The sequence below is a fragment of the Anoplopoma fimbria genome, chromosome 2 (assembly GCF_027596085.1).
Source record: "Anoplopoma fimbria isolate UVic2021 breed Golden Eagle Sablefish chromosome 2, Afim_UVic_2022, whole genome shotgun sequence".
NCBI classification, from domain to species: domain Eukaryota; kingdom Metazoa; phylum Chordata; class Actinopteri; order Perciformes; family Anoplopomatidae; genus Anoplopoma; species Anoplopoma fimbria.
This window is the reverse complement of record NC_072450.1, coordinates 21833567-21849482: the sequence shown is the minus strand read 5'-3', so window position 1 is coordinate 21849482 and position 15916 is coordinate 21833567. Positions and strand designations below refer to the sequence as shown.

Below are 15916 nucleotides of genomic sequence, written 5' to 3'. Positions count from 1 at the left end.
AGAAGACATGAACCAAAAAAATATCTTTCAAACTGCATTCATTGATTTTTTTTTTGGTCACTTGGAACCAACACAACAGTTGTAAAATCTACGTTGACCCCTTTCACACTACACTCATCGTACTTATTTGATACACTTTTCAAATTTCTCAAAAAATATTTATTACTGCAGCTTTAAGCAGGAATACTTTAATTTAAGAATCACAGCATGTGCTCATGTTCTTCCTCGTATATTACTGGACAAGTGTACTCAGTACAATGCAGATCTTCGGCAGGTGTGTCTGCAGCAACCACTGCTGTATTTTGTGATTGAATAAATAGGACTCACAGTTTGCTGTAAGGCATCTTAAAACACACTTAAAACACAAAACTCAAGCTGTCTGCAGGCATAGCAGTGGGTGAGTGCGGGCGAGGTACAGCAGTGTGTGAACTGGTAGTTATAATAATAATAATAATAATAATAATCAATCCTTTATTAGTACAGCAGTGTGTGAACTGGTAGTTAGCTGTTATAGGTTAACCGTACGAAACTATAAAAGAGCTTCACCCACTGTGTCTCTGGCGACAGAGTAGTGGCTGGGTGTCTGAGATGCACTCAGCTGTCTTATCTCTAAAGGACCCTAACAGCTAGGGGTCCAGTTAGGAGTGGTGAGTGAGGAGTCAGCAGGCAGTCAATGGCAGTATATAAAACAGGCAATAAAATATGTTTTACAAAACTGTGAGTCACCCTAACCTTGAGAGGACCTTGAGCATGCAGAAATAACTGGCCACCAAAAATATTGTGCAGTTTGTTACATTAAAATGAGAGACAAGCCATGGACAGACACAGAGGTGCACACTAAATCATTGACACGGACACACTCACACGTGCGAGCTAGTGAATGATTCTCCTGGCAAAGAGAATAACAACAATCTCAGAGAAAAAGTTGAATTCATAAATCAATTAATAAATTGTTTATATTGTGTAATTTATTGTGCATTTTTGAGATCTCCACCACCAACACTTCAGCCCCAAAACAATAAAACATTCTCTATTTTTTTTTAATGTCCCAGTTACTCAGAACAGACCACACATAGCTTACTTTAATAGAAAAGCAGTCTATCTCTACTATAGTCTAAGGGGTCTATTTTAAGCTCTATGTATTACCTCCGATAACCAGGACACATTTTCTGGAAAGGCAGCTGTCGATGATTTTTTTAAATGTTTTGCACAATGAACACAAATTTCAACAATTGTACCTGGGTAGCAGCAAAACCTCACCATATAATATCCAATATTATCTGCATGGCCAGGTTCTAATAGTGGTGAGTGGTGAAATACTTGTTATTCAGATAATCTTTTCCTTTAAAAAAAAAATGCTAAGTGTGTTATCTTTATAATGTGATGTTCTACACAGCCTATAATAAATAAAGACAGGTCTTCCAAGGTGAGTTAAGTATTTCAAAATCCCTTTGAATGTCCTTGGGCAGTCTCGGCAAGTTGAGTGGTTGCACACAAGGACAATTTAAATGATTGCACTTATAGAAGAATGGATCATCCATCAGTCCACAAAAAGTGTATACGCTATATCAGAGTGAAGATTTGAGCAAAGAAATGTCTATATGATTCAGAAACACAATTATTGCATCTAAGTAAGAGTATTAAATAACTGAAATATTTAGAAAGTGAAAACATCTTTAAATCAGTAAATAACATGACACATGTGAAAAAAAGTTATGTAACTCTCACATCTGTGGGATATACTCTGTGTCTAAAAGTGTGTAATGGCCCATGAATTACATAAAGAATGAAGGGAAAAAAGATTCTGAAGTCTGATGATATATAAAAAAAATCTGCTCTACAGCCATAATTCACATCCTTATCAGACACACTGCCAGACTTAACCCATCACGCATATGACGCAAATCTCTATCTCAGAGCATGGTGATGGAGGCATCACCAGACAGGTGTACCTTTTAGTATCAGGGGGAGATATGTGGGAATAGATAAATAAGACCCTGAAGTACCCCTTAACCCTTAAGTAAACTACTACTCCAAACAACAGGACGAGTTTAGCCAAGAGGGCAAAATGTGACCCAACCCCCATCAAGACTTCAATCAAACAGAGTATCTGATTTGTACAATGACTTGCATTGAGCAACTTATGAGATAATACCAACCAAACTGCACCAAACTTGACTACATCTGCAAGGACGCATATGTTAAAATCCCTGAATCCAGAGGAACCAAGTTGAAACAAAAGTACAAAAATACTGAAATCACTGCAAAAGCTGTTTCTACTAAATACTGCTTTAAAATAGTTTTTATTTTGTGCTAATTGATAAAAATAAAAAAAAAAGGTTTAACTTTGGTCCATTCTTAATGTTTTATAGCAATTGGAGACAAATAGTCGATCAAAAGTATTTTGGCCCCCCTCTTATCAATCGGTCACCATTTTAGTGTAACACGAAACATACATCTGCATAAATCATTTATTTCACTTCCAGTTAAATTCTACCAATATAAAAACTGTGTTTATAAAATGTCAGATTGTAAATCAAGCCATGTAGCTTACAACCTCACACTCAGTGCTTTTATTACACAAAATATATGATACCATTATAAGACCTATAAATAGACTTTTAAAGCTCAGAAAACTACCTGGTATGCAACTAAATGAAACAGAAATGCAGCCAATTGACCAATAACAACTGCCAGTTATAAGAAATTGAAAGTGAGTGAGCTTCAAATATGAATCAGTCAGAAAACCCTGTTGTCTAAATGGCTTATTTACAAACCAATATAATGTGGTTTGACTCAATATATTTTACATTGCAGGGTCTATTTCGTTGTAATTTCTGACAAAAAGCACTTGATGGTGAAGTCATAACTATGGGCAGCTGTAACTTAGCAGCAGGAGCTTATGAGACGGACCTGAGGGCTCCATGTCAGTTAGAAGAGGAAACCCATGAACAAAAAAACAAAAGATTAAGATTGTGGCTACAATGTAAACAAATTAAAATGCACTGATCATTATAAGTATTTTTTCAAAAGTTTGTCTTCCTGGGCAGCAACCTTTGCGGAGCCAGCAAAGCGCTTGCCATCAACGGCAGCCGTTGTTCAAATTATTTCGAAAATAATTTCCCTGTATTCTACTCGTTACCGATACGTACAAATATAGCAAATTTAGAGGTGCCACATTTTCTGCATACTTGCTGTAGAATCTTTCCTCTGCTGCTCTACATCTGAGAGCATCAGACATCATTATTAGGTTTAGAAAAAATGAATAAATAAGGTCTGGCCAGTACTCAAATGAAATATCTAAGTTTTGTTTTTTCTCCAGTTCTACATATTAACTTTTAAGGAAGAGAAAGAGAAAATGTCTGTCACTGCACCAGTGGTGGATTGGTGCATAAAAGACTCAGACTGTTGGACTTTTTTGTATGGATTCCTCTACACAATGCAAGCTCTGACAGTCCCACTGGTGTTCTGCATGCATATACAGTAAGCTATAGATGAAGGAGCTCTGCATGGATAATGAAACAAGGAGGACGCAGTATGTACGTGTTGGTACTCTCAAATGTGCTTAATCCTTAATCAGTCCTCAGAGAGGCACCAAGCTGCTGTAATGAGGTGCACCATCAACAGTTCAACACAAGCCTATTGTCTCTGGAGTAACGAACAAACCTCCTGGCCACTGAGACCAAACTCTCTAAAAACAACAAAATGTGCTGAAATGCAAGTCGATTTCCATTCGGTGACTCTTTTGTTCCCTTTAGTAAACGACAACGCTGTAATCTTTTAGCAACGCAACAGAATTCTTCAACTGTCACACACTGTTTCCAGTCTGAGGAGACGCAACACTGTGTGATAATCCTCATTCCAAGCTGTGATCAGTTTAACACATGCCTGCAGAGAAATAAATGTTGTGCATGGCAGAGAGCTTGAAATAGTGGTATTATTTCATTAATGTGTTTTTACCATCTTTTAGTTTTATCTTTGCTTTACATAAATCTCTGTTGTTCATTTTCTCAGGCGATGTAGTCGTCGCGGTTTGTGCTGTATCAGTTTTGCTTACATTTGAGCTCTCATTCACTTTCATTCAAAGTGTAGTGCAACATGTTCCATCACATTTTTTGGGGGCGGAAAATGTTTACATTGAGGAGTGAGGGAATTTAAGGCTGACTTGGAGTCAGTTTCAACTGGCATGCATCAGCTGGTTGGCAACTGTCAAATGTCAGCTGTGTGGACCTTGTTTCCAAAGATCTGAAATTGCTGTGTTTGAAACTATGCCCCAGAAAAGAGTTTGGCACAAGAGTATGGTTTATTGTCATAATGATGGATAACTTTAGATGACATTCGCTCGCTGCATTAGGAAGCAACTCTGAAGTAAGTCAATTTCAATTTGAAGTTTCGCTTGACGCAACAAATTGACTTAACTTGTCAAAGTGGGTAGAACGCCACTGTTGGCCACTAAAGGTTGGCAAGGATAAGAAGAAAAAAATCAATAAAAAGGCAGAACTGTCCTTAAGTGCAAATGACAGCTAAAAGGAAACCCTGGTGCTTTTAGATTTGAAAGGTTGTACACCCCTCTGTTCCTCTTTCAGTCTTGTTTTTGTATAAACACATAATTTGACGTATCCAGCTACTTTCAGCCCTTTGAAAAATGGGGATGCTGCTGTTACATCAGCCAACATAAAAAAGGACTTTGTGAACAGCAGGTAGGAGTGTGAGCTGCATGTTTATGATCTTTTGACTTGTCACATGTTATTCCTCCTCTCCTTTTCTCCTTAGTCTATTTTTCTGGCTTCTCTCCACAATACAGATACCAAAATAAACAGCAGATATAGATAGCAGTAACGCCAAAATAATAAAGGACAGAACTATTGTGCTTATACACTGTAAGCTCTGTTTCAAAAGAACAACACAAACATAAAGGCCTACCTTGGTGAACTTGGGGAATAATCGTCCCCCAAATCTAGATGGGATTCTGGCTCACTGGACCATATCTGTCCCGTTCTAGTGGGTTGCTTCGCACCCAAGATGGAATTTGAAACCAAGCTGTCAATACACTGTACGCTTGCAAGATCACAGTTGTGCTCAGACTTTGTCAGGCTGAGTTAAACTTGTACGACTCAATACTAACAGTGCCAACTAAAATAAAGACTTAGGGTGGAATGATAGAACGCAAGGGATGAATGTATGGGCACAAATAACTATAAAAATACATTTACAGAGACAAATTAAGCAAATCAATTGTAAGTGCATTCATGATAGTCCTTAAGGGAATCAAGGTCATTTATACAATAAATTGGTTTGAATTAAATATGAAATTTAAATGAATCAATGTACCCATTTAACAGCCACCAAGACCCAATTCCCACCTTTGTCAGAGCCGTACAATTCAATGTGAATTCATATTGTGCAGTTCCATTTATAGCTCCTATTTACAGCTGCACAACTATTAAAGAAAATACATATGTGAAAGGTTTGCACTAAATTCCCTCCTTTCTAGTATGACAACTATAATTAAGAACATTATAATTATAAAAAGAATAACAATTTGGCATCTCACTTCCGGAGACCAATTAAAAACACAATCAGTTGGCTCAGAACAATCCATTTGAACACGCCTATGTTAATTAATTAAGCCTTGCTGTTACTGTATGCTTGTATAAAAAATAGCCTCTGTAATGTATTTACATTACAGAGGCTTGTTTTTGTCGCTAACAACATTGTTTTTGTCGCTACAATTCCTTTGGCTGCAGGTGAAGAGGGGCAAGTGGAAAGTTGGGAACAGTCCCAGAGCATATCCATAGCATCTGTTAAAATGGCTTGCCAAAAAGAAAATGTAAACAATTATTTCACTGCTGCTGAAACTTTTGCACGTTTGCTTAAAAAACACTTTTGGGTTCTACCCACTTGGTAACGTGTGCTGTCTGTCAGCCTTTTGATGAACAGGCAAGGATGAAAGGGAAAGTGTTAGATTTGTTTTAACTGAGTGAGCAGCAGAGTATCACATATTGAATGTAAGCCTGGGGTGACAGTGCTGACAGAAGGGCTAATGTATTAAAGAGGATACAAATGTTACGTCAGGTTCTTCATATACAGTAGAGAAAAGCCTCCTTCCACTTAGATGTAAAACAACACAGCTGTATCTTAAACATTACGTCTGGCACTGCCACTCCCATTCATGATTCATTATGCACCTAACCTGATCACTAATTCATGGATAAGCACACGCAAAGACAGACCAGCATACATGCATACGTGTTATGTACTTACAGGTTTATCTATGACTTATGACAGCTATGCAACCACTGTGAAAAAAAAAACATGGATTAAGGCCTTCATTCATGTCTTTAGCTTCCCAATATACCACTCTGTCCTGGCAGCTGCCTCGACTGCAGATGTCAGAGGGGCACTGCTGCACATCTTTCCCTTTCAGAAAGAGCTGATCAGAGATTCAATGTATGTAATTACAGAAGGCAAGATAATTAAGGATAAATGCTAATCTTCTTCTGGGATTTTACATGGAAATGTTTTGGCATCAGCTCAAATGTGTCCTAACCAAAAGGAAGTGAGGCATAAGAAATATTGTTCAGCTCACAAATGCAATCACACATTGTGTTTTTTGTTCAGTGTCTTTGATACGCAGATGTGTTTGGCTCCTCTGGATCACAATCTTCATGGACTGTGAAACCTGATTGAAGCGTAGCATTGTAATTAGGTGAAATTGCTGACTACAGTTTCAGAGAATGCTCACACAGGCCGGCTCACTGCTGATGAACGGATGGAGAAAAAATGGCTCAACAATGCCCGTTTGACACATGCAATCAGCCTCAAAGACACGGCTCCTTACACAGAAGAAGAAAGTTCCCCAACCCATTATGAATGTTAATTTAAGATTATCATGTGTGACACATATATTTAACCACAGCCAATCTGATCTGCTAAATAACAAAGTCAGGAATATAGGTTATTGGATGGAAGTGGATGGACCTGGAGGTATGATCATGTGGAGATTAATGAAGCACTAACGTCATATGGTGCGTTTTAGTCCACAGTTGCTTTGTATTTGGCCTCAGTTCCCTTTAGCTTCATGTCCCTTGATGTTAAAGAAGCACAGACTCGGCGTGTTTGACGTTTCATACACAGGCAGCTGCTGCAGTCATGTCTAATGGGCAAGCGTAAAGGATGGCACATTTCTTATCCTTTCGTTCTAATAGTGGTTCATTAAAATTGGCAGCAGAGCCAACAGTTTGTTAGACAGCCATGTGATGTTACAGCTCAACAATTGCAGCAGATGCTCTTGTGAGATTAGTGTTGCAAAATTCCGGGTATATTCAAAGTGGAAACTTTCCATGGGAAATAATGGGAAATAACGAGAATAAAAATAAAGTTTAGAGGTTGACTTTTTAGGCTGTGAATACCATTTCATATGCAAATAAAAACTAACTATTTACCATATCATAAGCCTTTAATGCGGCAAATAGATCCATTCATTTCTTAAATACACACAATGTGAAATGTTCCATGTGGTATTTAGCCATCAACATAACTAATGGGGAAAGGTACCTTTTAGTACCACGGGTACTAAAGCTGACAATGTGGGATGTGTGCAAATTTAGGATGTACTGTGTACTATCTGCTGCTAACTAAAATATCCTTAAAAATAAAATCTATTAACTCAAGTAATATAATCAAAACCTCCCTGAAAGCATGAAGTCCTTTGGCTCAGTACAGTAGTGTTGGCAGTAATGTTAACAGCACATGTGATGGGAGAATGCACTGTGTTTGCAGAGGGTTGTTATTTTACTGAGTTCCTTTTTAATAGGATCCTGGCAAATTATCTGTACATGTGCCGGGAGAGTGCAATGCTGAAATCAGCGCATTGTTCAATTCATTAAAAATTGGTATACCTTTAGCGAAAACATGATATAGTACCTAGTATTGCCATTTCATGTGTATGTTTCCCCCCAAAATAAGTTAACTATTTAAAAAGGTACCATTTTACAATTTGAAACAATGAAGCTGGCCACGCCTGGCCTTTTTGGTGCGCTTTGGCAGGATTAAGCTGAAGCTAGAGAGTGTTTAGGGTTAAACATGGTGTTATCACTGCGGGCATGCCATGTTTTCTGTATTTGAAAGAAATAATCATAATAAAGTAATATTTGCTTTATAAGTGCAAGTGTACAATATATTTAAGAAAATAAAAGCTTAGCAGGTAAAACCTGAGTCTGTAAAGGACTATTGATATTGTAACTATAAAAGTGCAGTTTTTATAGAATGAATACAAACCACAATTGCCTCCCGTCTAGACTGCAAGCACATCAGACGCGTTTTTCACGCACTTGTCACATGCAACAGATACGCTCTCATTTTAAACTATGCAGCTGTCTGCACCAGCCTTTGCATCAAAGATATACTAACCTGCCAGTTAAGAATAGTGAGAAGTCAGTAGTCTATTTTGGTATAAAAACAGTCTATTTTTTCCAAAAAGAGTTAATCACAGTAAGGTCCTTGAGCATACAGTTACAAGTGAGCAAATAAAATATTAGGCTGCTGAGTCCAGCAGATGAGCCTTGGACAGACAAACCGACAGACAGATGCACACCAATGCAAGACAGAATAGATCATCTCCTGGCAGATATAATAAAAATAAGTAGGCATGTAAAAGAATTTTAAAAGTCTAATTTAAATTAGCATATACTGGATTTTCGAGACTGAAGTTACGAATATGATGACTTTCTGAAACTTTGCCCTATATCAATAAAACTAAAACTAATGGCTATTGGGTTATCACACTAGTTAAATTACCCGTGCATTAAAGATTCTTGTATTAGGTTACAACTATTACAAATGGATGAAAAGGGATGGCATGTTTTTTTCTTCTCATACAGTAACACAAGATTTCCATTTAAAGTCATAAAAGTAATAGAAGCAGACTTCTCTAAAATGCTTTGCTTCAGCCAGAGAAAAATCTCATATATGGTTTTGTACTTCAAAGTACCAGGGGCTGGGAGGAATGAACGACATACTGGTATGTTTAAAAAGTGTGGGCCTTGTTGCTGAAATCTTGTCTACTTCTATTATAGAGAGAGAAAGCAGAGGCAACAAATAACAAGAACAGAGGGGAGAAAGTGGAACAATGTGTTCGTTTCAAAACTGATTTAAGGACTCAAATGGTTCGATTCAAAGCAAATACGCTTCAGACATCTTTAGGAAAGTAGATAGTGGACAGTGTTACACATGGACATACCATGCTAAATGGCTATCAGCAGGTTGGTCTGTATATTGTGTTGTTGTGCTGCTAGGTGTGGGACCTAAGTAGTCATAAAACACTGAACTCAAATTGGTCTCAGCCAACTCATGATAAGGCTTCAAAGGGAACGATGAGGATAAGGCTTCAAAGCTGAAGTTAGGAGGTCCTAAGGCTTCCACTTTAACATGGTAGATTGAGTTAAGTGAAGATTTAATGCAATAATAAAAAATAATGTGTCATCTCACTCATACTCATACTGTTGCACTGATCTTCTTTGTCAGAGCTCAGCTGAAGCCTTTCTTTGGAAGTTGAGAAATGCACGTGATTTCATACTAATTTATTTAAAAAGAAGAAACACAATAAATTAATGTTTCATTAAAAAAATATCAACATATATGGTTCCTTTCGGCAAAATAGTAACCGCCTCCGGGTAATGAATGAAATAGCTCTGGAGCCCCTGGGCTTCGTCTAAGGACCTTTTGCTGTGCCGTTATCATCTGCTCCAACAACAAACTGAGGCTTTGAAAATAGCCACAAGCTTTTGCTCCATGAAATCAATTTTACTTTCATAAATCTCCATTAAATCGTCATGTTTTGATTGCATTCTGAGTAGCATGCTGACAAAGGACAGACTAGGGGCACATATAGAATGCATTCCTCTCACTAGGTTGAGAGTCTCCTGGATCAAATTCAACAGTATAAAGTGTTTTCAAATTATGGATTTTGGATGGAGTTTGATTATATAATTCATTATAAGGTAGCAAGTAGTCCCTGTGCCATTTCATTCCACACTGAACTTAAACATCCAGAATGCAGAGGTTGGACAGAAGCAATACGTTAACAAACATCTCTGCAACCACTGTCAGTGTCAAGGGGCCAGTCTACTTTGTCACAACCACATGTCGGACAGCTTCAGAAACTCCCACATCTTTCAGATGTAGGATTGCTGGTGCTCTGTCCCACCACTTATGGCTTTGACGCACCCGCTGGAGCAGATGGCGCTCACTTTAGACAATGCTGAAGAATACCAGAAGCTGTTCTCCGCTCCGCTAAAATGACCCACCCAAAGCTGCGCTCCTTTTCTTTCTACCCCTCCTTTGTAGTCTTTAAAATTGGAGAATAATTCAGAGCGGTCTCCCCCTACTAACAGGCACTGTATGTGAAATATAGAAATTAAATAATTAAGGGGATGAATATATTACAACAACTAAAGCACCGCCTCAAATCTTTGACCCACGTGGTTCACATCTGGACTTTTAACCGTAATAACTTAGTCTGTAGGCTAAAGCACAACAAAGTATGAAATAACAACTATAACCAACTTTCAAATATTGGTAATTTGTAAATAATGATAAGGCTGTTAATTTCACAAAATAATTTATTAATTTCAATGATAGTTATACAAAAAATACCCTTTACCAAAAATGCATTATTTCTGTGGACTTTAAATCATTGTTTTATTTGATGGCCTTGCCGCCCTTGCATTTGGCCTATGTGCCCACAAAAACTTCACACAAAACACCTAAGGCCAAGTTGCTTTGCCCTTTAAATGATGAATCTCAAGGTCCGGGCACGGCACATACAATTAGATAAACAAATGAATTAGATATACAGCTTAATATATAAGTAAACAGAATTCCTTACATCTTATAAATCGCTACGATAAAAAAAAAGTCAAAAAACAGCACCATGGATGAAGTAAAGACCTGATTATAGAGGGTCCATCATTGAAAGACAGGCACATTCTTGATAATCTTCTACTTGGGAGATTTAAATGCTAAAAGGACTTTTCCCCCCATCCCTCATAACTACAAACATATGTTCCAGGGAAAAGTGAAAGCTACAGAATATTTTGGGGCAGCTGTGGGAAAAGTGGGTGTTCAATACCCACGGAGGGTCTGATGCCAGACAGTGTGATTCACTCCCAAAAGGATTCATTAGTCTACCTGGCCAAAGGGCAAACTGCATATGGTCCATGCCATCTGGTACATCCCTTGACCACTCTTGCCAGCATTTTTAAAGTAAGGACGTTCTTGCCAGAGCTTCATGCCAAACAAGCCAACAGATCATGAAGGCAAGAGAGAAAAATGTTTTATTCACCCATGCTGAAAATTCCTAAAAAGGTGTAGTGATGCAGTAAATGAAATTAATTTCTGCAGAGTGTGGCAGCATCTATTGTACTCTGAGCAGTGAGTTTGGTTCCAAGTGTGTTTCTCTGAAAACAGTTTACTATAAAGAGAATAAAAAAAGAGCAACGGTAGGTACGATGCCAGTAACCCACATTTTGATTGAAATCTGGATTTGTTTTTATCTGCTACCAGGATATCTTAGACTGCTGCCTGTAAATTGCCTTGTGTTTTCACAATACAGCAGAGCCAAGCTCAATAACAGAGAAGCACCATCTTGAATGAATCACATTTATTATCATTGACCTACCAGCAGATTCCAGCTCTAGTCTCATACTGAACTGCCTTTGGAATATTGCCCCTCTCTTATAGTCCGTCTGCCACAGAGACTCATTGCCTTCAAATGAGGGCAAAGGCCTGCAGAAGTCCATACTCTTGACATTTCAATTCATCCAATTCAGTTTACTTGAGCCAGGTCTATGGTATCCATAATTCATAATTCAGTTTCCCAGTTTTTCGCATTGATTATGTTCAAAATCTATCACTTTCTTTACTATACAGATTTACATACCCAAAGGTACATGGCTATCCATTGCAAACACACAACATATTTCCCAACAGTCAAACACAGAAAGAGGCATTAAAGTGCCTTCTTTCAACACAGTCAAAATGTATTTTTTTTCTTTTAAAATCTGTGTCTGATGAATTATTGTACAACATTTTATAATTAAATGCAGACTTATTACTTTGCTTGATGCTGGTCTACTGCTTTTGCATCTTAAGCTTCAAAGTGTTTATCATTCATCAGTGGAAATACCCTGAAAAAATGGTAACAGGTTGCTTTTGACTGTTACACTGATAACTTATCTAAAATTTGGACATTTGTCCGCAGAATGAGCAGAAGAACAAGATGTTGGTGGCTGCAGGCAATCAAGGGACACCCGTAAGCACCAGTGAATATTTGGGTTTAGTCAGGTTTAATCTGCCCCCACTTTTTAAACAACTTGATTTGTCAGGTATTTAATTCACCGGATTACCAGACATCAAAATCAAACATTCTTGTCTGTTTTTTGTACCCATTAGCATTCAATACATTTATTTTTGAATTCACATTTATCTAAAGTATATGATACTACAATTTTGTGAAATATAAGAATACTGTATTCCTTGATAGAGGATTTAATCCCTACCAGTCACCTCCTATATCTTCATGTTTGTATTTAAGTAAATTCCTTTTTTTTTGTTAAACTTCTTGCCTTCCATCCCTTACAATCTCTTGCTTAGGAAGCAAATTTTTTTAATGCCTTCATAGGTGACATAAAGGTTGATGTTAATGACACATGGATATACCCACATACATAAACATAAATGTACATACCCACTTACAATTTTACCTCATTCCTTAATCTTATTATCACACTAAATTAATACATCTAATTTATTAATTGTCATTTTCTTAAAAAGGCAAGTTACAGACAATTTTTGGAGTTTAATAGATTGTGTTGTGTGGTTAAGCAACAGTACTCACTGTAACTAAAGGTCGTTTAGGCCATTGGAAAATGGCAAAAATGTGAGAACCATCCATTAACATTGGCACTAAGTCTATGGCAATAAAGCCCAGGTTAAAGACAACTGGATTCTCCCTGTCCAGGAGAGGAGACGCAAAGTCTAGAATTTCTCTGAATGAGAGTCTACTTTCTTTGAACTAAATGCTTCAGCCAAGTTTTGCACACTGGACAGTAAAGACTAAAAGGCTGGCTGAGCCTCAACTCCCCGTGAAAGGTTGACAGCACTATCTTTGAGATCTATTGACTCAGGTAGAGCTTAGGCCCCACACACATTAGGGCCATGACTGTCCTTTTTTGGTTTGAGCTGCGGCACATTAAAAGACCCTTTATTCAGCTGACATGATCAAGATTAGAGGGCAAATAGGAGCAAAATCACACAGAGAATTAAAAATAGAATTAAACATTGTGGAATGATGGAGGACTGTATGAATACTTTGTAATTTTATATGAAAAGGAAATCACACTCTTGACGAAGGTCCAGAGGGACCAAAACGTAAGTTTGATCAATAAATTGGGATGCTGAGCAAAAGAAGAGTGCGGGATCTGATTTTCTCAATGCTCAAGCAAGGCTTTCCATACTTACGTCAGATGATATGTTCTGTTTAAAGGTCAACTTTTAAAATCAGCATAATGAAGGATTATTGCATTCAATTACAATCTGGAAGTTTAAGTGGTATTTAAAATGCAAAGCAAAAGTAGGCTACCAACTGTCTTGGTACTTTTTTTACTTTCTATGATAAACTGCATGATATCACCACTTGCAATCCATTCTATTAAAAAATTCAGTTCAGAAATGAAAAAATACTGAGAATTAGACAGTGATTCATAAAATATATATATACTGTATATATAAAATGACTGCCTATCTGTAACACTGCTCATTTTGAATTGACTGGAGGAAATCAAAATTCACAGTATGGCACTTTGAGGGACTAGATCTTATGTTGTTGTTATTTCTTTTCAATAGGAAGCCAATTTCATTGATTTATTAGAGTTAATATTTGCGAGTTCCAGCTTCTCAAATGTGAGGATTATGTTGCTTTTATTTTGAATGTATGATAGTAAACTGAATATCGTTTGGTTTTGGACTTTTGGTTGGATGAAACAAACAACTTAAAAATGTCACCATGGGCTCTGGGAAATTATAACAGGCTTTCTGGTCTACTTTTTTCCAATATATAACAAAAACAATTACTTGAGGAAAAAATGAAAACAATCATTCGGCGCAGCCCTGATATCAATCCCTTCAATCTTAACATACATAGAATAACACTAAAGTGGATTTGTCGTTTTCTGAATTAAGCCACAATCAATACTAGTGGGTAATATTCAGTAAAAAATCCTAAAGATTGAGCCTCCTGTAGCCTGTTAAACCTCATAACATGCTCAATGATAATCAATTATGACAAAACAACACGTGAACACATTAACTTTTAGGATTTTTTTCAGGCAAGATTGCACATGCTTTCTTAGGTATTATTACTTGTCAACAGAAATCACCAAATTTGAGGTAAACTCAATTGCTGCATTAAATCACATCTGTCTGCATGTTGAAGTGGGAAAAATGCATCAAGCTCGATTGATCTCACCGCTGCTTTGCCATCTGGATCTCCTCTTCATCAACCAAATCACCCACTTTCAACTATTTCCACTGGGACTTGGGACCCAAATTGAATATGTCCAAACAAGATGACACAGATAATTCCCACGATCGCCCCAGCCATATGTTACACACTTGGAGGCAACTAAAAGATTTTCTAACTTTGAAATAACTTCCAGAGTTGAAACACTGTGTGACAGTAATGGATAGATAAATATATGGTTCGGTGTGATGTGGAGCAGCGAGGTAAAGCTTAATGCCATTAATAATGTCAAGCTCAAGCTTATAATTTTAGAGCACTTGCCAATCTGATGTCAGACATTCTTTAAATCTGATGTGCAGCCTGTGTGCTTGAAACAGGACAAAAGCTTTCTGCAATTAAACCCACTTTGAATGTATAAGAAAATGTACAGACTTCTTCATTTACATTATCACTTCTAGCTTCTAATCATGTAAACTGACAGCATGGCAGATAGATAACAAGTTGATTAATTGTCTTTAATGAAAGAAGTGTTTTACTGTGTGGCCAAATATTCCTTACAGAGAGTACACAATTGTGTTGCTTTGTTTGGATTGAAATCCCAAAGGGCAAAAAAATAGTTGTTTTGTTATTTTTTGTATATATTTTGCAACATCTTTTTTTCTGAATTCCCCCAAAGATGATAAGTGCTGGAGGCGTTCCATTTTGCTCAATGACAGACTGCATCAGCCATATTTACTATACTGAAAAAACAGTTGGGCCTAATGAGAAGCTATTAGTGAGTTGGAAATATGAAAAGGCAATATTTAAAAGATGAACTGAACTGTTTCCAAGATGTGTCAAAAGAAAAGCTCAAGCTGAATTACAGGGATACAGCACTATTGACATGCACAATGAGTAGAGAATAGTATTTTAAATGTAGGCTAGTGGCATGGACATCAACATTGCAGGGAATTTTGCAGAATTACTTTACATATGCGAGTCATAAGTAAGGCAAGTCTTCTGCTGCACTCATGTCATATGGGACAGCAGAGGTGAAAAAAACCCAAAATGTTTGCAACTTGCAAGCATTCATGTCATCTATCATGCAAAACGTTAGTCATGTGAGGTTTACAAATGCTGTGCATCAACAACATAATACTATATCTTTTAAATGTGGGGTTAATTATGTGGAACAATTAACTTTGAGGCATTTGTTTGGTTATCTGGCATTTCCGTTATATATCAGAAAAAAGGTTATAATTACTATTTGGATGTAGACTTAGATGCTGCTTACATTCAGAAATGGATAATTACCTTAACTCCAATATGAGGTGAATGCAGAATCCACCTTCAAGTTTTGAGTCAAGCCCAAAGTTGACACCGGCAATGCTGTTAACCAAAACAATCAAACAAACC

General features: G+C 37.2%; 1 protein-coding gene across 1 annotated transcript in view; it reads right to left on the bottom strand.

Moving 5' to 3' along the window:
* LOC129104341 (glypican-6-like) overlaps positions 1–15916 on the bottom strand; it is a 126020-nt gene that overhangs the window by 98269 nt on the left and 11835 nt on the right. The window lies entirely within an intron of this gene.